Raw genomic sequence first — 22,908 nt, forward strand, 5'->3', positions numbered from 1 at the left:
AGGAACCTATCTACCAGTCACATTTACGATCTGAGTCACCGTATTAAAGATGCGCACTTATCAACCAGATGAAGTGTAGCAATAACAAATGTTCGCTTAGATACAATACTGAGCCTGTTGCGTCCTGCAGTGTCATAGCCGAGAGGTAAAATTGTTCTCAAGTAGCATGAAGTGACAGATGGTTGGGCTGGGTCCCTATAACAAGCTGATGTCGCTATATAACGTACCTCTTCATAATTGTTTTCCCTCATCATGCTGTAACGATTAGTGTTAAATTTCACCATAATTTTATTCAAATTACCTATTTATTAGTTCTGTACATGAACCACAATCTTGGTACTGTAATACATATAATAATGTAGACAGTAATGGAGCTGTACCACTCTGAAGTCAACCTAAATTGTAACCAGATCTCCTCCAAGGTCAAGATAAGGACCATACTCTCAATCACCCCCTCTCCCACCCCTCTCCTCCCCCACCTGTTTAGGCCAATTGGTTAACGTATAAATGGGAAGAAAGTTACAAATGCGAGATGGAGCATTGTCTTATTAACTGGGAGTACAAGGACAGCCTGTATGGTGGCCTGATTTTTGGGATCTTTATCAAGTCATTTATTACACAATTAGTACAATTTATGACTCAAAATGACCACCAGGTGTTCTGTCTTAATTACTACTATTTATGATTCTGTATGGTTGCCTAAGATTCTTACCTCAGCCACGACCCCCAATTCAAAAAATAATTGGTACAGTGTCTGTGGTACTGCCGTCGCATACCCCCATCACTCAGCTGGGTATACTAACCATCAGATGGACTTTGCACTCACACTTTGTACGTCATAGTGAAACGTCAATCATCATGAAGTGTTAGTAGAGATCTGCCAACTAGAGACAGAACAAAAAACTTATTTGCACAGCCAAGTATTAGTGTTACCAACTCTTACCTCTCTCCCCCCCTCTCTCCCTCACTCATTGTTTATTATTATTATTATTATTATTATTATTACATGTGTATGCGTGTTTTTCAAATATTATTTCTCCCTCAGCGCAACAGCACCCTGATACAGAGGAGCAAAAATCAGCATTATCTGATACATAACATTGTGTTCCCATTGTCAGGACCATCACCTCTCAAGCCATAGCTGAATGTATTTAGTATACTGCTCTTCACACTATTTTTCAGTTGACTACTGTTGGACTTAAATGTATCCATAGTACAAGAGAGTGAATGTATCCATAGTACCAGAGAGTGACTGCGATGTAATAACTGAATTCGAGAATGTTCCATGTAGCGCTTAACTGCAGTTTACATGGATTGGGTGGACACACTTATATAAGATTATGGACTAGATCAAGAGTCAGATGACAACTGCGTATCACACATCTTGTCCTCCTCCTCCAGACGTCAACATCTTTAAGGAGAAGGCATCCATCATCAACATTTATGGAGATCCAACACCGAAGATGATATCAGGAGACTCTTCGCAATGCAATTACTTACATCATTCAAGTGCTGTGAAATTGTATGCTGTATACAGTGCATTGTGGACAGTGACAAATAGGCTGTGTTGATGGAAACCACATGTAAAAGTACCATTCGATGACTTATGAGCTGTGTGTGTGAGCATAGTGTATGTGAGGAAGAGTTAGAATGATGTATAATTTTCATATATTCATGAAGTACCAAAGTCAGCTGGTATTACACCCATACATATTAAATCCATATATGTGGAACTGACAGACGGAATACCTAACTATATTGTTGTTCCCTTTGGTTTCAACGCAATGCAGGATGAGTTTAATACGTGTGAATTATATTATTTGCAAAATATAGCTGTGGATCATGACTGTGTACAGACGATTGCACAAAAAAATTACAATAAAATAATAATATTCCCTACATAATTGCTTTATTTTCGCCCACCACCCTGTCATTTCTTTATAATTCTAATTTTATTTAAAATTTTATAATGATGTATAGTCATTGTAGCTCAGGCAGTAAGATAATTGTAGAGATTTATACAAAATACACTACTGGCCATTAAAATTGCTACACCACGAAGATGACATGCTATAGACGAGAAATTTAACCGACAGGAAGAAGATGCTGCGATATGCAAATGATTAGGTTTTCAGAGCATTCACACAAGGATGGCGCTGGTGGCGACACCTACAACGTGCTGACATGAGGAAAGTTTCCAACCGATTTCTCATACACAAACAGTAGTTGACCGGCGTTGCCTGGTGAAACGTTGTTGTGATGTCTCGTGTAAGGAGGAGAAATGCGTACCATCACGTTTCCGACTTTGATAAAGGTCGGATTGTAGCCTATCGCGATTGCGGTTTATCGTATCGCGACAGTGCTCCTCGCGTTGGTCGAGATACAATGACTGTTAGCAGAATATGGAATCGGTGGGTTCAGGAGGGTAATATGGAACGCCGTGCTGGATCCCAACGGCTTCGAATCACTAGCAGTCGAGATGACAGGCATCTTATCCGCATGGCTGTAACGGATCGTGCAGCCACGTCTCGATCCCTGAGTCAAAAGATGGGGACGTTTGCAAGACGACAACCATCTGCACGAACAGTTCGACAACGTTTGCAGCAGCATGGACTATCAGCTCGGAGACCATGGCTGCGGTTACCCTTGACGCTGCATATTGACAGGAGCGCCTGCGATGGTGTACTCAACGGCGAACCTGGGTACACGAATGGCAAAACGTCATTTTTTCGGATGAATCCAGGTTCTGTTTACAGCATCATGATGGTCGCATCCGTGTTTGGCGACATCGCGGTGAACGCACTTTGGAAGCGCGTATTCGTCATCGCTATACTGGTGTATCACCCGGCGTGGTGGTATGGGGTGCCATTCACCCTCTTTCGGCTAGTACTGTGTATTCTCAATGAGAACCATCATCAGAACACCTCTAATATATGTTTTCTTTAGTAAGCAGGACCATCTCTGTAAGTCCTGATTCTAAGAAACCTGAAGCCTGAAGCGCCTAGAACGCTCGGCTACAGCAGCCGGTTGTCGTAACACACTAGAGGCTCCCGAGTGAGTGTTTAGTAGCTTTTTACATAATTAACATTACAAGACACCTACCTATTTATTTTAAGCTGCCTCATAAACACGAAAACTTTTCCTTGCTGGATTTGGGGTCTGTTTCGTGACTGGTATATATTCCCTAATTCTTAATTTCACCTCAATCTCCTTTAAGTTTGGTTTCTTCATTTTGCTGCTCCCATCGTTATGATAAATGAGCTAAAGTGAAAGTACCGACGCAAACATATACCTGGTTGGTCACGTTGGATTGATAGTGCAACCTGTTGGCAGACGTAGCAGGCTGAACGGGTCCCGTGAAGCTTGCCAGGCTTGCTGAAACCCAAGTTGGCCTGTTTTAACCATTTAGCTTCGGAACACGTTAAGTCTTGTGTCTCCACTGCTGCAGGTTGAGCTACTTTAATGGTAGCGGCGAAGATGGGGCAGGTAGGGTGGAAGGAGAATTTGTACACCTCTGAGCTGCATACAATCAATAATCTTAAGCCAGTCAGCACTTTGTAGCGTTATTAAATCAAATGTCTGCAACGGACACGTTAATCAGTCTTTTAGTACACCAGTGTTGAACCCATGCGGAACCAGTTGTATGTGCTGTTATCCGTTACGTTGACAACATACATTCGGCCTCCAAAGGACTCGCATTATGGAGTAGCGTAATACCGCTGATAGTTAACCAACTTAAGTGCTTAGATATGCAAACATATGCCCTTGCTAACAACAAAACCTGCTTGTTTATTTCGGCTCGGAAATGTGTAACAAGATTAGTTTAATATTTCGACAAGTCTTACATTAGCCTGTGTAAGTTCTCAGCACTGATACGTTAACTGAGATACGCACAGTATCTCCTACATAAACGTGTCGGATATTTCGCGCTATGACAGTGTACGTGTATGCTTAGAAATTTTCATTTACATGTTGAAAATGGAAGGAAGATTAGAGTTTTATATCCCGTCGACGACGTATGGAGTGAGCAGTAGGTCAGATGAAGAAGGAAATTAGCGTCCTTATCGAAGCACCCATACCGGTATTTCCTTTAAACGAAACAGAGAAACAATTAAGAAACTCAGTCATTATGAGCTAACGGCGTCATGAATCGCTACCCTTACGAAGACGAAGTTTATGCTTCAGAATTTCAGCCAATTTGTCTTCAGGTTGCAAAAAAAATGGTTCAAATGGCTCTCAGCACTATGGGACTCAACATCTGAGGTCATCAGTCCCCTAGAACTTAGAACTACTTAAACCTAACTAACCTAAGGACATCACATACATCCATGCCCGAGGCAGGATTCGAACCTGCGACCGTAGCAGTCACGCGGTTCCGGACTGAAGTGCCTAGAACCGCACGGCCACCGCGGCCGGCCTTCAGGTTGCATCACGTCTCCTGTTGACCAGGCATATCGCTGTCTCAAGCAGTATCAGCGCCGCATTACAAGGTTCCTACAAAATGCTTCTACCATCAACGCGACACACTGTCCTAAACAACAGGTCCGACTTCACGCGCGTTATCATTAAACCCACTAACTCGTAGTATTAACAAGTCTACATGTTTTGTCTTTGAAAGACGCACGCTTCGTGCCACAAACAAATTCGATTAGTGTTCCTTTAAAAATTCTGGATAGAGTAGTTGCTACATTGAAGTTAGCAGAGCCGGAGCCGTTATTTATTCAAAATCACGGCGTTGTGACAGAAACTGAAATGTTTGACCCTTACCTTTGCTAATACTCTAAATTAATTCGCCCACTGAAATAACAGTCACAGTATAAAAAGTGAATTAGTTCGTAACCTGTCCGTGCCTTGTCAAAGTCCTCTAAAGTACAAAACTGAACTAGGTAGTTTAATCGGAATATCCGGTATTCCGAAGCCAATTTGTTGTACGCAGTTGCAAAGTCCTTCAATGTCCTCAACCGCCACGCATAGCAAAAATCTTGTTGTTTTCATTTTCCTAATTAGGAATAGTTGTACGTAGACCGTGGGCTATCGTGTAATAACGGACACATTGCGTGGAATAGTCAATACTTACAAATCCTGCTGTCATGTGAGTACTGAGTGCCCTACCACACATTTACAGTTATTTACAAGTTTATAATGAAAACAGAAGACGGAGGAGGTCGTCACTATATGTTGTTGTTGTGGTCTTCAGTCCTGAGACTGGTTTGATGCAGCTCTCCATGCTACTCTATCCTGTGCAAGCTTTTTCATCTCCCAGTACCTACTGCAACCTACATCCTTCTGAATCTGCTTAGTGTATTCATCTCTTGGTCTCCCTCTACGATTTTTACCCTCCACGCTGCCCTCCAATACTAAATTGGTGATCCCTTGATGCCTCAGAACATGTCCTACCAACCGATCCCTTCTTCTGGTCAAGTTGTGCCACAAACTTCTCTTCTCCCCAATCCTATTCAATACTTCCTCATTAGTTATGCGATCTACCCATCTAATCTTCAGCATTCTTCTGTAGCACCACATTTCGAAAGCTTCTATTCTCTTCTTGTCCAAACTATTTATCGTCCATGTTTCACTTCCATACATGGCTACACTCCATACAAATACTTTCAGAAATGACTTCCTGACACTTAAATCAATACTAGATGTTAACAAATTTCTCTTCTTCAGAAACGTTTTCCTTGCCATTGCCAGCCTACATTTTATATCCTCTCTACTTCGACCATCATCAGTTATTTTGCTCCCCAAATAGCAAAACTCCTTTACTACTTTAAGTGCCTCATTTCCTAATCTAATTCCCTCAGCATCACCCGACTTAATTAGACTACATTCCATTATCCTTGTTTTGCTTTTGTTGATGTTCATCTTATATCCTCCTTTCAAGACACCGTCCATTCCATTCAACTGCTCTTCCAAGTCCTTTGCTGTCTCTGACAGAATTACAATGTCATCGGCGAACCTCAAAGTTTTTATTTCTTCTCCATGAATTTTAATACCTACTCCGAATTTTTCTTTTGTTTCCTTTACTGCTTGCTCAATATACAGATTGAACAACATCGGGGACAGGCTACAACCCTGTCTTACTCCCTTCCCAACCACTGCTTCCCTTTCATGTCCCTCGACTCTTAACTGCCATCTGGTTTCTGTACAAATTGTAAATAGCCTTTCGCTCCCTGTATTTTACCCCGGCCACCTTTAGAATTTGAAAGAGAGTATTCCAGTCAACATTGTCAAAAGCTTTCTCTAAGTCTACAAATGCTAGAAACGTAGGTTTGCCTTTCCTTAATCTTTCTTCTAAGATAAGTCGTAAGGTCAGTATTGCCTCACGTGTTCCAGTGTTTCTACGGAATCCAAACTGATCTTCCCCGAGGTTGGCTTCTACTAGTTTTTCCATTCGTCTGTAAAGAATTCGTGTTAGTATTTTGCAGCTGTGACTTATTAAGCTGATAGTTCGGTAATTTTCACATCTGTCAACACCTGCTTTCTTTGGGATTGGAATTATTATGTTCTTCTTGAAGTCTGAGGGTATTTCGCCTGTTTCATACATCTTGCTCACCAGATGGTAGAGTTTTGTCAGGCCTGGCTCTCCCACGGCCGTCAGTAGTTCCAATGGAATATTGTCTACTCCGGGGGCCTCGTTTCGACTCAGGTCTTTCAGTGCTCTGTCAAACTCTTCACGCAGTATCATATCTCCCATTTCATCTTCATCTACATCCTCTTCCATTTCCATAATATTGTCCTCAAGTACATCGCCCTTGTATAGACCCTCTATATACTCCTTCCACCTTTCTGCTTTCCCTTCTTTGCTTAGAACTGGGTTTCCATCTGAGCTCTTGATATTCATACAAGTGGTTCTCTTTTCTCCAAAGGTCTCTTTAATTTTCCTGTAGGCGGTATCTATCTTACCCCTAGTGAGATAGGCCTCTACATCCTTACATTTGTCCTCTAGCCATCCCTGCTTAGCCATTTTGCACTTCCTGTCGATCTCATTTTTGAGACGTTTGTATTCCTTTTTGCCTGTTTCACTTACTGCATTTTTATATTTTCTCCTTTCATCAATCAAATTCAGTATTTCTTCTGTTACCCAAGGATTTCTACTAGCCCTCGTCTTTTTACCTACTTGATCCTCTGCTGCCTTCACTACTTCATCCCTCAAAGCTACCCATTCTTCGTCTACTGTATTTCTTTCCCCCATTCCTGTCAATTGCTCCCTTACAAATTTTATTCTACCTGAGACCCTGAGAGGACTGATGTTGACGCACTTATGATAGCCGGCCGCTGTGGCCTAGTAGTTCTAGGTCCTTCAGGCTGGAACCGCGCGACCGCCACGGTCACAGGTTCAAATCCTGCCTCGGGCATGGATGTGTGTGATGTCCTTAGGTTAGTTAGGTTTAAGTAGTTCTAAGTGCTAGGTGACTGATGACCTCAGATGTTAAGTCCTATAGTGCTCAGTGCTATTTGAATATTTTTTTTATGCACTGACGGTATTAATAAAGTCACTAATTTCATACGCCCATACATGTTACGACGCAAAACATAACATTTATCATATACTGAGGTGACAAAACTCATGGGATAGCGATATGTACATGTATAAATGGCGGAATATCGTGTACACAAGGCACAAAAGGGCAGTGCGTTGACGAAGCTATTACTTGTGCTCAGGTGATTCGTGTGTAAAGGTTTCCGACATGAGTTAACAGATTTTGAACACGGAACTGTAGTTGGAGCTAAACGCATGGGACATTCCATTTCGGAAAACGTTAGGGAATTCAGTATCCCGAGATCCACAGTGTCAAGAGTGTGCCGAGAATACCAAATTTCAGGCAGTACCTCTCACAACGAACAACGGGAGCAGCCTCGTTTGCGTTCAAACAGACAAGCAACACTGCGTGAAACAACGTCAGAAATCAATGCGCGACATACGACGAACGTATCTGTTAGGACAGTGTGGCGATATTTGGCGATAATGGGCTATGGCAGCGGACGACCGACGCTTGCCTTTGCTAACAGCACGACATCCCCTGCAGCGCCTCTCCTGGGATCGTGACCATATCGATCGGACCCTAAACGACTGGAAACCCGTGGCCTGCTCAGATGAGACCCGAGTTCAGCAGGTAAGAGATGATGGTAGGGTCCGAGCGAGGTGTAGACCCAACGAAACCATGGACCCAAGTTGTCAGCAAGGCACTTTGGAAGCTGGTGGTGGCTTCATAATGGTGTGGGCTCTGTTTACATGCAACGGACTGGGTCCTCTGGTCCTGCAGAGCGATCATTGACTGAAAATGGTTATGTTCAGCTACTTGGAAACCATTTGCAGCCATTTACGTTCCCAAAGATGTTACTGGGCCACAGTTGTTCACGACTGGTTTTAAATACATTCTGAACAATTTGAGCGAATGATCTGGTCACTCACATTGCTCGATATGAATACCATCGAGCGTTTATGGAACATAACCGAGAGATCAATTTGTGCACAGAATCCTACAGCGCCAACATTTTCGTAATTATGAGCGGCTATAGAGGCAGCATGGCTCAATATTCCTGCAGCGAGCTTCTGATGACTTGTTGAGTCCATGCCACGTCGAGTTGTTGCACTACGCCGGATAAAACGAAGTCCAACACGATACTAGGAGGTGTCCCATTACTTTCGTCACCTCAGCGTACTCGTAATGCAATCAAGATACCGTTGTAAGGCTATCACACTGCACAGAAGATACGATGTTTGCTACGGTGGCTGCTATACACAGTCCGTCCAAAAAGTTCTGAGACTGCTCTTATACCTGGCGTATAAGCGACGTCAGCACAATAACTACGGTGGCAGCTTGAAGTAACAACTATAAACAACCGATGTGCATTCGACACTGGTATTGTCATTCGGGTTACAGCATTATAAGTATCCATTAAGTAGAAGAAAAAATGGAAATGAGCGTTTGGCGTCATTGGCCGGGAGGTCCCTTGCGGGGCAGGTCCGGCCGCCTTGGTGCAGATCTTATTATATTCGACGCCACATTGGGCGACCTGCGCGCCGGATGGGGATGAAATGATGATGAAGCCAACACAACACTCAGTCCCTGAGCGGAGAAAATCTCCGACCCAGCCGGGCCGAAACCGGTCCCGTAAGACGGCAATCCGTCATGCTGACCATTCAGCTATCGGGGCGGACAACTAAATAGAAGAGAAAGCATATTTGTTGGCTCTAGATGTGAGTTTTACGCATAAATAATAAGAGTGACATCAAACACACTTATAATGGACATACCAATCATAAACGTAGGCCCTTTCGTGAATTACTTTCGAATAACAAAAGCCAATTTCGAGTAGTTACAGAGATGTGAGGTGAGCTCTATTAAACAAGCCGATACTCGCATTAGAGATGGAGTCTTGGCCCGAGTGAAACTAGAAGCGACACTCCGGTGTTTGACATGATAACCTATCATCTTTCGAACATTTACATCACATTCTCGAAAGAACGATTTCAAATTCTTGTGTGATGTTGGATGTTATTTACGATGCCCTAAAAGCAAATATTTTCACTTTTGCAACCCACATCGGTTAAATAAGACGAAATACGAGGATTGGAACTTTAATAGTGGCAACTATTTATTTACAGCTCGTACAAAATAGGTACGTGTTTCAATGTTTTACCGACCTTCAAAGTAGTCACCAGCATTGTGTATAATCCGTTGCCAGCGGTGTGGAAGTCGTAGGATACTCTTAGTAGTGCCAGTTGTGTTGACAGTTCGAGCGGCGCGGTCTGTTGCCCGACGAATTTGTAGCAGTTCTGAAGCGAATGCCGTGAAGTGTTTCCTTCAGTTTAGAAATCGAGTTGAACTTACGAGGGCTAAAATCAGGGGAGTGCAGTAGGTGGTATAGCACTTAGCAGCCCCATCAGTCAAACAAATTAGTAACAGCTTGCACTGCACGTGCATAGTCCTGTAACATGATCGTCAGGTCCTGCAGAAAGTGTCATCATTTTTGCCTCTATGCTGTTCATTTTTAGAACACAATCTACGACAACTGAAAAACTGTTAATATAAATGTTTCACTCAGAACCTTTGATCACATCAACTTTCTGCAGATGAACAGTGACATATTTAATAACTTTGTTTAGCGCTACTTCCCCGTCATATTGAAAGAGAAGACACAAGTATTTGAAAATTTATTCTCTGCTAGTTGATCCTCTAATGACAGGTGATTAAAATACCGGAAATTGGGAATATATAGCCCAAATCGTCCATGAAAGAAATAGAGAACTTCGAGTTCTTTTATTTCTTTCCACTCCGGTTGTATGTCACTGCATACATAAAATATTTATTTTGTTCATAACCTCTCCATGCGTAATACACGGCTGGGAAAGATGTGGTAGCCCTGCTACTGTGATAATTGTCAGTGCTATTACGTTTTTATACTTGATCGCAGTTTCGATAGCAGTGGATGAAAAGTTGTAATAAAACAATTTTTCACTAAACATATGAGGCGAAACGTCGACACTAATAACATCCGCCATCTTGTCAAATATTCTGTCAATCAAAATTTCTCGCGAACACGTCATACACCATCTATGCTTGACAAACACGTCAGACTGCACCATACACCCGGAACCGCGGGACTGCTACGGTCGCAGGTTCGAATCCTGCCTCGGGCATGGATGTGTGTGATGGCCTTAGGTTAGTTAGGTTTAAGTAGTTCTAAGTTCTAGGGGACTGATGACCACAGAAGTTAAGTCCCATAGTGCTCAGAGCCATTTGAACCATTTTTTTGCACCATACACGGTCAAATATTTGGCATGTACAGTTAACTTCGATAAAATATTTGAACGTTTACAGGTGCCTCAAAATCAAAACATTGTGACGGTTTTTCGAAATTCAGCCACAATATGACTGTCAGAAGATGTTAATCGGTGCTGGGAAAAGGAAAGTGGTGTCACAAATTTAAAGCTAGTTTAACTTTTGTGGCATGGTTAATACCATACTGGCGTTACTTGATTGGTGGTGCCTCAAGAATTTGGACGTTTATATATTCAACTTCAGTGACGCCACCTGGATTGGTAGGCACACGACGTCACTTTTGATGCATGTGGAAACTTGCCTTTATGATGTGTGCTACTGTGTCGAAATCGATATCGGAGTTGGGGCCTGAGTTTCCATTAAGCCTGGTTTCCATGTGCAACAAAAGGGACACCACTTGGTCGTCACTCGAGTGGCGTCACTGAATTTAAGTGTGAAGACACCAACACTTCTAAGGAACCGCTCGAGTGTCGTCACTTTTAGCCATACTACAAAAGATAAAGTCGCTTTAACTTTGTGAAATCACTTTCGTTCCCCCACCACTGATTAGCATCATTTGGCTGCTATCTTGTGGCTGAATTACCAAGCACCATCACAGTATTTTGATTTTTGTGTCAGTAATTTTCACATGTATGTGTTTTGTGAAGCCAAAAAATTTCTAAAAAGTGTTCGTTAACAACTATTGTACATTTTCTTGAACTATGTAAGGAGCGACCATGTTTGTGGAGTTACAAAAAAAGAAAAAGAGTACAACAAACACATATGTTTAAGCAGTACTTGAAGTTTTGGATGGTATGTGGGAACATGCCTACAGCTTTGATTTATTTATTGCAAAAGCTGAAGTTAGAAGTATCCACAATGCCTTGTCAATGAACATGCTGAAGTGTTAAAATGTAAGAGTAGTCGTCTGCGGGTGCATCTGATAGCCAAAAGATTGATTTCTGAAAACTATGTACCAAATGTGAACAAAATAAATTTTACTGAGAGAATTTGCCACTTTCTTTTGTTTGTACACCCCTGGAAATTGAAATAAGAACACCGTGAATTCATTGTCCCAGGAAGGGGAAACTTTATTGACACATTCCTGGGGTCAGATACATCACATGATCACACTGACAGAACCACAGGCACATAGACACAGGCAACAGAGCATGCACAATGTCGGCACTAGTACAGTGTATATCCACCTTTCGCAGCAATGCAGGCTGCTATTCTCCCATGGAGACGATCGTAGAGATGCTGGATGTAGTCCTGTGGAACGGCTTGCCATGCCATTTCCACCTGGCGCCTCAGTTGGACCAGCGTTCGTGCTGGACGTGCAGACCGCGTGAGACGACGCTTCATCCAGTCCCAAACATGCTCAATGGGGGACAGATCCGGAGATCTTGCTGGCCAGGGTAGTTGACTTACACCTTCTAGAGCACGTTGGGTGGCACGGGATACATGCGGACGTGCATTGTCCTGTTGGAACAGCAAGTTCCCTTGCCGGTCTAGGAATGGTAGAACGATGGGTTCGATGACGGTTTGGATGTACCGTGCACTATTCAGTGTCCCCTCGACGATCACCAGTGGTGTACGGCCAGTGTAGGAGATCGCTCCCCACACCAAGATGCCGGGTGTTGGCCCTGTGTGCCTCGGTCGTATGCAGTCCTGATTGTGGCGCTCACCTGCACGGCGCCAAACACGCATACGACCATCATTGGCACCAAGGCAGAAGCGACTCTCATCGCTGAAGACGACACGTCTCCATTCGTCCCTCCATTCACGCCTGTCGCGACACCACTGGAGGCGGGCTGCACGATGTTGGGGCGTGAGCGGAAGACGGCCTAACGGTGTGCGGGACCGTAGCCCAGCTTCATGGAGACGGTTGCGAATGGTCCTCGCCGATACCCCAGGAGCAACAGTGTCCCTAATTTGCTGGGAAGTGGCGGTGCGGTCCCCTACGGCACTGCGTAGGATCCTACGGTCTTGGCGTGCATCCGTGCGTCGCTGCGGTCCGGTCCCAGGTCGACGGGCACGTGCACCTTCCGCCGACCACTGGCGACAACATCGATGTACTGTGGAGACCTCACGCCCCACGTGTTGAGCAATTCGGCGGTACGTCCACCCGGCCTCCCGCATGCCCACTATACGCCCTCGCTCAAAGTCCGTCAACTGCACATACGGTTCACGTCCACGCTGTCGCGGCATGCTACCAGTGTTAAAGACTGCGATGGAGCTCCGTATGCCACGGCAAACTGGCTGACACTGACGGCGGCGGTGCACAAATGCTGCGCAGCTAGCGCCATTCGACGGCCAACACCGCGGTTCCTGGTGTGTCCGCTGTGCCATGCGTGTGATCATTGCTTGTACAGCCCTCTCGCAGTGTCCGGAGCAAGTATGGTGGGTCTGACACACCGGTGTCAATGTGTTCTTTTTTCCATTTCCAGGAGTGTATTTAGAAAAACATTTTTGCATTTTCTTTCACATACAAGCGAGACAGTTTATGAAAGCTGGACGAAAATAATTTTATTATTGTACTTAGTCAAACAATTGATCATTTTTTGCTGTATGGTAAAAGTGCACAGCTGTAATGACAACAAAATGTTGTGGAGTATGGTTTCATTCTTTAAGGTGAGTACTAAGAGGTGAGTACTAAGAAAGCCTGTCAACATATTACGTGTTTATTTATTCTACACCCATGCTCATAAATTAAGTGTAATTGCAGAATGTGGTGCCACACAACGTGGCACTACACAAAACTGGCGCTAATAGCATAGGCACATAGGGAACACACACAACACAGTTCGGTAAGTCCACAGTATTGGTGATAACTTGAGGAAACCGTCCAGAAACACATGTGCTACAAAACGCCACTGTTTCCTGCGCACGAACCCCGACATCAATAAGGGGTATGATCACCATGCACATGTACACAGGCCGCACAACGGGTCGGCATACTCTGGATCAGATGGTCGAGCGGCTGCTGGGGTATAGCCTCCCATTCTTGCACCAGTGCCTGTCGGAGCTCCTGAAAGGTCCTAGGAGTTTGAAGATGTGCACCTATACGTCGACCGAGAGCATCCCAGAAGTGCTCGATGGGGTTTAGGTCTGGCGAACAGGCAGGCCACTCCATTCGCCTGATATCTTCTGTTTCAAGGTACTCCTCTACGATGGCAGCTCGGTGGGGCCGTGCGTTATCATCCATCAGGACTAAGGTGGGACCCACTGCGCCCCTGAAAAGGTGGACATACTGGTGCAATATGACGTTCCGATACACCTGACTTGTTAGAGTTCCTCTGTCAAAGACATGCAGGGGTGTACGTGCACCAATCATAGTCCTACACCACACCATCAAACCACGACCTCCATACAGGTCGCTTTCAAGGACATTAAGAGGCTGGTATCTGGTTCCTGGTTCACGCTAAATGAAAACTCGGCGAGAATCACTGTTCAGACTATACCTGGACTCGTCTGTGAACATAACCTGGGACCACTGTTCCAATGACCATGTACTGTGTCCTTGACACCAGGCTTTACGGGCTCTCCTGTGACCAGGGGTCAGTAGAATGCACCTTGCAGGTCTCTGGGTGCATGTCTGGTCAGTCGTCTGTAGACTGTGTGTCTGGAGACAACTGTTCCAGTGGCTACGGTAAGGTCCCGAGCAAGGCTACCTGCAGTACTCTGTGGCCGTCTGTGGGCACTGATGATGAGATATCTGCCATATCGGTCTTCTTGTAGCGTCGTACACAGTGGACGTCCGTACTGTAGCGCCTGGACACGTTTCCTGTCTGCTGAAATCGTTGCCATAATCTTGATATCACACCTTGTGGCACACGGAGGGCCCGTGCTACGACCTGGTGTGTTTGACCAGACTCCAGTCGCCCTAGAATTCTACCCCTCTTAACGTCATCAATATATTTTCAACACACAGTCATCCCGTTAGCACGTCTGAAAACGTCTGCACACTTATTCGCTGCACCGTACTCTGACATGCACCAACACGCCTCTGCGTATGTGGACTGCTGCCAGCGCCACCGTGCGACGACCGCAGGTCAAATGCGCCGCGTGGTCATACCCCGAGGTGATTTAAACCCGCAAACCGCCCACCAGAGCGTTATTTCACCATGTATCAGCATTATCCTTAATTTATGTACAAGAGTGTAAATTTTACGATATGTGGGCAGACCCATGACAACATGGTTTGTATTTTAACAGCATATACATTTACATCTACATCTATATTCTGCAAACTACTGTTACGTGCGTATCAGAGAGTACATCCCGTTGTACCAGGTATTAGGGTTTCTTCCCGTTCCATTCACGTGTGGAGTGCAGAAAGAATGATTGGTTAAATGCCTCTGTGAGTGCTGTAATTAATCTAACCTTGTCCTCACGATCCCTATAGGAGGGATACATAGAGGGTGGCACAGGGTGAGGCAAATAAAAGTGGCCCAGACGACTGGATACGACTAGAAGTGAATATCTGCATATAACCACACCCCGTGACGCACACACAACGTGTACCCCTGCACTTGATCCACACCGTTTCAGAGCGTAGGGTGGGCTGAGTCAGTGCGACTGGAGAAGTGCAATTGGGACGATGGCACTCACATTGGAGCAACAGGTGTTCGTTGTGGAAAGTTACGTTACAACAAAGTGGTGGAAACGGCGTGGTCACTTGTTTGCTATGAAGTTTAATGGTGTCAAAGTACCAGCAAAGAGTACCACTAAGTCCGAAAATGGCGTCAAACAGCATCTGTTTCGAAAAAGTAAAAAACAAATTCAGGAACATGCCCACTCACCAGAAAATGTGGTTGTAGTTCTGCAGAAAATGCTGCAGAGTCCTATCAAATCCAACTGACACCAGTCGCAAGAGAACAGCTTATCATGTCGATCATCTGGATGAATCATCCACCTGGACCTGCACATGCATCCCCACCGAGTGTCTCTTGCTCGTGAATTAAAACCGGCAGATGCTTCTCAGCGCCTCCAGTTTTGTGAGTGGCAGTACACTGAGATAACAATGGATGGCTTGGACATGGATCTGTTCTTTATGTCTGATGAAACCTGGTTTCACCTGAGTGGCTACACCAACTCACAGAATTACAGGTCTGGGCAGTGAAGAATTCGCATAACTTCCATGAAACACCATTTCACGATCAGAAGGTTGTGGTTTGGTGTGCTGTGGCTCTTCGCCGCATTATTGGTCCCATCCTCTTTCATCAGACGGTGACTTCGGCACGTTACATTGCCAACATTTTGAAACAATTTGTGGCAGCATTACCGCAGGAGGAAAAGACCTGCAGTTACTTCCAAAAGGCTGGGGCAACTGCCCACACAGCCAGTCGAACCTCGGATCATATTTACACAATCTTCACGCCTGACAGATTTGCTAGCAGAGGTCAGTCTGGCCGCAACCCTTGCTGGCCCCCAGGTCACTTGATCTGTCAGTGTGCAGTTACTTTGTGTTGGCAGCCCTCAAGTTCAAATGGTTCAAATGGCTCTGAGCACTATGGGACTCAACTGCTGAGGTCATTAGTCCCCTAGAACCTAGAACTAGTTAAACCTAACTAACCTAAGGAAATCACAAACATCCATGCCCGAGGCAGGATTCGAACCTGCGACCGTAGCGGTCTCGCGGTTCCAGACTGCAGCGCCTTTAACCGCACGGCCACTTCGGCCGGCAGCCCTCAAGTCTAAGGTGCATCACAACAACCCTCATCCTCAAAGTTTTCAAGAACTGCAGCAGGATATATCGCATGGGACTGCAGCAATTCCTGCAGCTCAGTTTCGATCCGCCTTCAGCAGCTTGCTGGCCAGGGATCAAAAGGGCCAAGAGATGAATAGTGGTCACTTTCAACATCTGCTACAGACATGTTGGTCTGTATTTGCTTTACTATGCCAGTTTCTTTGTACCCTGGAACTCTGTTCGCTGTGCCACTTTCATTTGCCCCACCCTGTAGTATATTTCTACAGTTCTAGCCAGTTTTTGAAAATTTTTAAGTAGGTTTTCTCATGATAGTTTACTGCCCCCCCTCCCCCACAAACACACACTCCAGTGCAGAGGATGGCGACAGGCAGCAGATGGCTGGCTTCCACTCTGGTGAAGAGGTACAAGTGTCAGCACCCTGTGATCCTGATGTCAGGCTGGTAGCAACCCAGCAGCCCGTCAGTCAGCCAAGATCCTGACATCAGCGGAACTCTACTTCTTCTGCTGCAATGATATTCTGCTGTTGAACTCCCATGCCAGCCGTTATGGAGCTGCTGCTATGGTCGCAGGTTCGAATTCTGCCTCGGGCATGAATGTGTGTGATGTCCTTAGGTTAGTTAGGTTTAAGTAGTTCTAAGTCTAGGGGACTGATGACCTCAGATGTTAAGTCCCATAGTGCTCAGAGCCATCTCCTTCTCCCCCCTCTCCCTCTGTATCTCTTCCCCTTTCCTTTCTCTGACCACCTCTTCCTCTCCCCTCTGTCTGTCCATCTTCTCCTCATCCCTTTCTCCATCAATTTCCTTCTCCCCCGCTCTGCGTTCATCTCTTCCTCTACCCTTCTCTTTCCACGTTATCAAACTCACTCCAATAGGGCGCCGGTGATTCTTATCCCCACAGTGTTTCTTCCCAAGTCGCAAGTGATATCTGTACCACACTTGGTTGAAATCGATCCAGGTGTTTGTAATGAGCATTATTCCCATGGCTTTGCCCACGTATGATGCACATGTCAAATATATTTCACATATACGATGATCAGCAAGGATATTATGATCACCTACCTAATAACTGGTATGTCCATCTTTGGCACGGATAACAGCGGCGAAGCGTCATGGCATGGAAGCAATGAAGCCTTGGTAGGTCACTGGAGGAAATTGGCACCACATCTGCACACACAAGTCACCTAATTCCCGAAAACTACGGAGAGGGAGGCGAGGAGCTATGACGCCAGGTTCAATCACATTCCAGTTGTGTTCGATCTGGTTCAGATCTGGCGAGTTGGAGGGCCAGCCTATCAACTGGAACTCTCCACTCTGTTCCTGGAACCGCTCCACCACACTTCTGATCTTGTCAAATGGCGCATTATCCTTTTGAAAAATGTTACTGCTGTTTTAAAAGATGATCGTCATGAAGGGGTGTACATGGTCTGCAACTAGTGTGCGATACATCTTGGGAGTCATGGGGGCCTTTCACGAGCTCCACTGGACCCATGGATGCCCACCTGAATATTTCGTAGTGCATACTGGAGCCGCTGCGAGCTTGTCTCCGTTCCGCAGCACAGGTGTCAATGAGCTCTTCCCCTGGATTCGCGCCTTCCCATCGCCATGGTGAAGAAAAATGGCTCTGAGCACTATGGGACTTAACATATGAGGTCATCAGTCCGCTAGAACTTACAACTACTGAAACCTAACCAACCTAAGGACATCACACACATCCATGCCCGAGGCAGGATTCGAACCTGCGGCCGTAGCAGTCGCGCGGTTCCAGACTGTAACGCCTAGAACCGCTCGGCCACACCGGCCGGCATGGTGAAGAAGATATCGGGATTCATCAGACCGTGCAACGCTTTGGCTCTGCGCCGACGACCAATGCCAGTGGTCACATGCCCATTTCAGGAATAGTTGCCGATGTTAAAATTGGAGCATGCATGGGTCATCGGCTGCGCAGACCCACCGTTGGTAGTGTTCGGTGCACTGTGAGTTCAGACACACTTGTACTCTGTCCAGAATTAAAGTCTGGTGTTACTTCCAACACAGTTCGCCGCCTGTCCTGTTTCACCAGTCTGCCCAGCCCACAACTTCCAATATCCATAATAAAGGGTGGCCGCCCAAACCAACGATGTCTGGACGTAGCTTCACCATGGAGTCGCCATGTGTTGAAGACACTCATCACAGCACTCCTCGAACTGCGCAGTCGTGCAGTGCGAATTGGTCGTGCCAAGCCTCTGGGCCATCACAATCTGCCCTCCGTCAAACTCAGATAGGTCACACGCCTTCCCCATTCTATACACGGACAGCACGCTCACTGAGACTATATGCACTGGGCGTGTGTCTTACCAACAGTCATTCCTCGCCAGGCGACGCTGCTATCGCCTGCACGGGTTTATATCGATAGTAGATCGGTGGTCATAATGTTCGGGCTGATCAATCTATTTAACATATTTCACAAATATTTGTACACATATTCCACCTGTATCTATGATGAAATTCGCGCTGCAGTTTCGTATCCACGACTTCGTATGTCCTGGTTCAAATGGCTCTGAGCACTATGGGACTTAACATATGTGGTCATCAGTCCCCTAGAACTTAGAACTACTTAAACCTAACTAACATAAGGACGTCACACACATCCATGCCCGAGGCAGGATTCGAACCTGCGACCGTAGCAGTTGCGCGGTTCCGGACTGAGCGCCTTAACCGCGAGACCACCGCGGCCGGCCGTATGTCCTGAACAAGAGTTAATTTTGCAGGTACTTACAGTGATTCACGTGATTACTGTTTGCGAAAAGTGTTATGAACAGAGTTAGTAGCAAAAAAAGAACAGAGTACAGAAGCAATAAATTAAAACGTCATATATGGTGCAGCAGTTTTGCACGCATCTCAGTATTTGACGTCATACATCCTGAATAATGTGACGAATAATGATATGAGTTTGCTGGTGTATTTAGTGGTATATGTGAATACTGACTGCAAATGCGAGGTGAGTATAGTTAGTAGAAAAGAAATAATGAATTAAAACGTCATGCTTCATGCGACAGTGAAAATGTAGTAAGCAATAAACTTTTTGCCTTTCATCATTTTGTAGAGGTTGCCTGCCTGCCCGCATCTCCTCCGCTACCATTAAAGCAGCTCAACCTGCCGCAACCCACACACAAGGGAGCATGTGTACTGAAGCGCAGTGGTTTAAGAAGGCCAGCTTGGCTTTCCGTTAGCCTGGCAAGCTTCTCGGGACCCGTTCAGCCTGCTGCACATGATAACAGGTTACGTTGTCAATCCAACGCGTCTAGCCAGGTATCTGTTTACTGTTCCACCGCAGCTCATTTACCATAACGGTGAGACCAGAAAAAGGAACAAACCAAACTTAATGGATGAAATGATGAATTGGGTAATATATGCCAGTCACGAAACAGAGCCCAAGTCCAGCATAGGAAAAGTTTCGTGTGTTTATGAGGCAGCTTCAAATAAATCGATAGGTGTCCCGCAATGCAAATCGTATAAGAAGTTATTAAACACTAATTCAGGAACTAGAGTACGTTACGACATGTTTGTAAATTTGATCCGCAGTTTCCTTACTCCATAAATATTTTGAATGAGGACAAAGATATAGTAGCTGACAAGTGTATGGAAATGTATGCTAAGACTTGAGGCCATTTAGCAGTATATAGGCATTCTAAACGTAGGGCTAACATTGACTAACGTAGGAAAAAATATGGCTCACTGGATATTAAAAACCACATTGTGGTGGTATATAACGTAGTGCGACAAAAACTTAGTACGAGAGGAAGTTCTTCTACCAGTCATGTTCTTTTTAGATCAAAATAAAATGAAAAACGAATTTCGTGTTTGCTAGAATGCATCTGGAGAATTTAGAATGAACTATTTTGGCCTCTTAGAATGAATTCTGAAAATCCGCAATCCAGGAAAAAATAATTAAAACTGGTATATCTGTGGTCTTGTGTGGCTCAAACACACTAATTTTACAGCAACTAGACCTTCAAATCCTTACTTTAGTTGCCGTTGTAGTGTAATAGGCATCTTAAGGTTCTTAGATGCAAAGGATCTCGATTTTCAGAGGTGGTTCCGCTTACTAGAGAAAACATGTATTAGAGCTGACATGATGATGTTTCGAACTGAGAATGACAGCCAGTACTAATCGAAAGACGGTGAAGTTGCAGAGAAAACTGTTCGTATCGAAATAATATGTAATACGTAGCATAGCACAGTGGGAAGATAGGCAGGCATGCAAGAATCTTGTGCTTGCTTGATTTGGGCAAAGTTTGGTTTGGATAGGAGTAAAGCAGCGTGCCTTTCCTGCTGACAACAGCCGGCCGGAGTGGCCGAGCGGTTCTAAACGCTACAGTCGGTCGCAGGTTCGAATCCTGCCTCGGGCATGGATGTGTGTGATGTCCGTAGGTTAGTTAGGTTTAAGTAGTTCTAAGTTCTAGGGGACTGATGACCACTGCAGTTAAGTCCCATAGTGCTCAGAGCCATTTGAACATTTTTTTGCTGACGACATGCGGCAGCTTGCCCGCCTGGCTAGCAGGCAAGCATGAGCGGGTTAAAAGCGGAATGTGTACACCTCTGTTGTCAGCGAGAAAAAGTTTCATAAAGGTTTGAAATTACTTGTAAAGTTTGTTACAAGTCACTAAGTGCTCTCAGCTTCAAATACTGAATGACTAAAGTATGACTATTCGCACGTCTTGGGCTAGGCTGCTTTTTCACCCTCACCCCTTTGACAGGTAGTCAGTCCTTACCCCACCAGACAGTAAGTGATATGCGTACCAAATTTGGTTGAAATCGTTCCAGTGGTTACGAGGAGATGAGGAACGTACAAACATAGATACACACATACATACCAAGTTTGGTTGAAAGCGGTCCAGGGGTTTAGATGTGGAACATACATACATACGTACATCGATTTTTATAATATGAATGGATAAAATTTTGAATTATCTGTTTAGTATTATCAGGACATACGAACAGCGACGACTTACACGATACCTGCAAAACAAAGACCAAATTGGCAGATTAATCTGCGAGGGAAGCCTTAAACTAGCGCACTTTCCGCTGTAGAGTGATAGATTCATTCTGGTAATATACCCTTGGGCTGTGGTTAAGCTATTTCTCCGCATTATCCTTTCCGGCGAAAGTGCCAGTCTATCAAGGTATACAGGCTACAGTTAAATTTTGAAAGCAGAAGAGAGCTACTTGTAGAAGGGAAGCCGTTCCTGCGTAGCTCATATGATAAAAGCATTACCTGCCAAAGGCACCGTTCCCAACTTCCGATCTCGAGTTCAGGTCACAAACATAGTTTTAATGTGCCGGGAAATTTCAGGGGCGAAATTGTCAGATAAACACGATGATAAGTTGTACGCTGATAACGTGTGCCTAGATCATAGCTCAACCCTACACCAGTGGCAGTACACATATTATTTCATTTCGGAGAGCAGAATCGTGTTATACAGGGAGTACCACGTCAGGCAAGGGAATCAATACCGGTGACCCAGAAGGCAGTCAAGGCGCAGCCGCAGCCGCAGCCGCCAGCAAGTGGCGTATCGGTTTTAGCCGAAGTTCACGAGACATGTGCAACCTTCGAAAGAAGTCCGAGAAACCAGTTACACAATTTAGCACTGCATAATGGAGTGTGGGAATCATCTGCTAACAAAGCTGTGGGTAAACTCATACTGAAACCTTACAAACTAAGCGCATTGCATCGATTGAACAATTCTGATACTGTTACTCAACGTCAGTAATGTAGTGCCCGCCTCCGTAGCTGAGAGATCAACGCGACTCACTGCCACGAGGAGCATCAGCGTTCGATTGTCGGCACTGCCAGGGAGTTTTCGTTGGTAGGAGAACTGGGACGGGGTGCACCCAGCCTCTTGCTGACAACTGAGGAGCTACTTGACGAATAGCGGCTAGCGGTCCAGTGACGCCATTGGCTAAGGACGACGCGGCGGTCCTACAGATGGGTCAGCAAAGTTTGTAACGCAAAGCGTACCGTCAGAATGGGACGAAACAGGCACTCTATAGCGAATAAAAACAATAACTACCCCAAAAGAATTCCAACACCAGAAACCATTATTCGAGTGAAGGAAATATTGGGACAAGCTCCGAAGAAATCTGAACGCTGTATTTCCGTGCAAGTGGTAATTAAGAGATTGTCGTGTCGAAAAATTATCAAAAAAGACCTGCATCGTTGCAAATTTACTATTATGAATGAGTTAAGGCGCCCAGAAGAACTTTCGCGTGTTGAGTTGTGGTTCTCGAGTGAAGTGAAGTCAGGACTTTTAATACTCAGTTTTTCATTTCTTCAGATGAGCTCTGGTTCATCCTGTCAGGGTATGCGAACTCACAGAACGTGCTCGATTGTCCATCACAAAATCCTCATCAGTTCCTTGCAGAGCCGTTGCATACTTTCAGCTTGGTG

The sequence above is a fragment of the Schistocerca piceifrons genome, chromosome X (genome assembly GCF_021461385.2).
Source record: "Schistocerca piceifrons isolate TAMUIC-IGC-003096 chromosome X, iqSchPice1.1, whole genome shotgun sequence".
NCBI lineage: Eukaryota > Metazoa > Arthropoda > Insecta > Orthoptera > Acrididae > Schistocerca > Schistocerca piceifrons.